General features: G+C 34.1%; 1 protein-coding gene across 1 annotated transcript in view; it reads left to right on the top strand.

The window, feature by feature from the left end:
- The window catches only part of LOC105826737 (chromosome unknown open reading frame, human C5orf28), a 19,226-nt gene that overhangs the window by 9,481 nt on the left and 7,879 nt on the right, over positions 1 to 1,866 (top strand). The gene's annotated exons all lie outside the window — the stretch shown is intronic.

The raw sequence follows: 1,866 nt of genomic DNA, 5'->3' as shown, positions 1-1,866 counted from the left end.
TTTTTTTTTTTGGTTTAGCTTCTTTTACTTAGTATAATTATTTTGAGATTCATTCATGTTTTTGTGTGTATCACTTGTTGGTTTCTTTTTATTCCACATTTTGTTTATCCATTCACATGTTGATAGACATTTGGAACTAATGCAGATAAAGTTGCTAGGAACATTCACATGTAAGTCTTTGCATACACGTATGCTTTAATTTGTCTTGGGAAAATACCTAGGAGTGGAATGACCGGGTTTAACAGTAGGAATATGTTTAACTTTTTGAGAAATTGGAAAACTGTTTTTCCAAAGTGGTCATACTGTTTTTTATTCCCACCAGCAGTGTATAAGAGTTCTGTTTGCTCCACGTCTTTGCTAACACTTGGGATTGTCAGTCTTTAATTTTAGCCATCTTAATAGGTGTGTTTGGTAGCTCACTGTTGTTTTAATGTGCATTTCCCTAATAATTGATGATGAGCACATTTCATGTACTTATTGGCCATGTGTATATTATCTTTGATAAAGTACCTTTTCAAATGTTTTGTCCATTTTTTTATTGGTTGGTTTTTCTGTTACTGTGTTTTGAGAATTTATATATTCTGGATACAAGTTCTGTATCAGATATGAGATTTGCATATATTTTCTCCCAGTTTCTGGCTTGTTTTTTCATTCGCTTAACATTGTCTTTCAAAGAGCAGAAGTTTTTTAATTTTGATGAAGTTCGATTTATCAATTTTTTTAATGGATCAAGTTTTTGATGTTGTATCTAAGAACTCTTTACATAACCCAAGGACACAAACATATTTTGTTTTCTTCCAGAAATTTTATAATTTTATGTTTCACATTTAGGTTTGTATCTATTTTGAGATAATATTTTGTATATGGAGTAAGGTATGGATTGAGGTTCATTATTTTTGCACATGGATATCCCATTGTTCTAGCACTGTTTGTTGAAAAGAATATTCTTCCTCCATTGATTTGTCTTTCCACCTTTGTCAAAAATTAGTTGACCATGTATGTGTGGGTCTATTTCTTATCCCACTCTCTATTCTGTTTTGTTGATCTGTTTGTCTGTCTTTATACCAATATCACATACTGTCTTGATTATGGTAGCTGTATAATAAGACTTGAAATCAGGTGGTGTTAAGTTCTCCACCTTAGTTCTTTTTCAAAGTTGTTTTCCTATTCTAAGTTCTCTGAATTTTTATTTCAATTTTAGAATATGTGTAATGAGCTATGGACAGTTTTATTGCAGAATGGAAATTGAGTCATTCTCAATAAATCATGAAGATATTCTTTAGTTTCATAATTAAACAAAACATTAATATAAAACAAAAACTTCAAGTATCACACAATATTGATAACTTTAACTGGATAAATAATTTCAATATTCTGTGTCAGGTAAGAATTTAGCACAGAATTATGATTGCCTTTGAATATCAGTTAAGGTTCTCTGGTTAGAGGCAACAGAAATAAAAAGGGGATTTATTAGGAAATGCTGGGGTAGTTACAGAAGTGAAGGGTGAGCTTCGAGGTCTAAGGCAGCTCTGAGAACCTCAGAGACTGGACCTAAGCACTCATTGAGGAGCTTTCTCCACCAGCTGCACTAAGGAAAGTTTTGGAAAGATGTTGGATTGGTCCGGCCTGGGTAACCCTCACACTAGATTAATCAGTGTTACTAGGGAAACAGGAAACTAACTAGTCAGCTCTGGAGTTTAGATATTGTGATAAGTAGGCTGGGCGCGGTGGCTCACGCCTGTAATCCTAGCACTCTGGGAGGCCGAGGCGGTGGATTGAGCTCAGGAGTTCGAGACCAGCCTGAGCAAGAGCGAGACCCCATCTCTACTAAAAATAGAAAGAAATTAATCAGACAACTAAAAATAT

This window comes from Propithecus coquereli, unplaced genomic scaffold (genome assembly GCF_000956105.1).
Source record: "Propithecus coquereli isolate 6110/MARCELLA unplaced genomic scaffold, Pcoq_1.0 Scaffold91, whole genome shotgun sequence".
NCBI lineage: Eukaryota > Metazoa > Chordata > Mammalia > Primates > Indriidae > Propithecus > Propithecus coquereli.
This window is presented reverse-complemented; position numbering and strand designations above follow the sequence as displayed.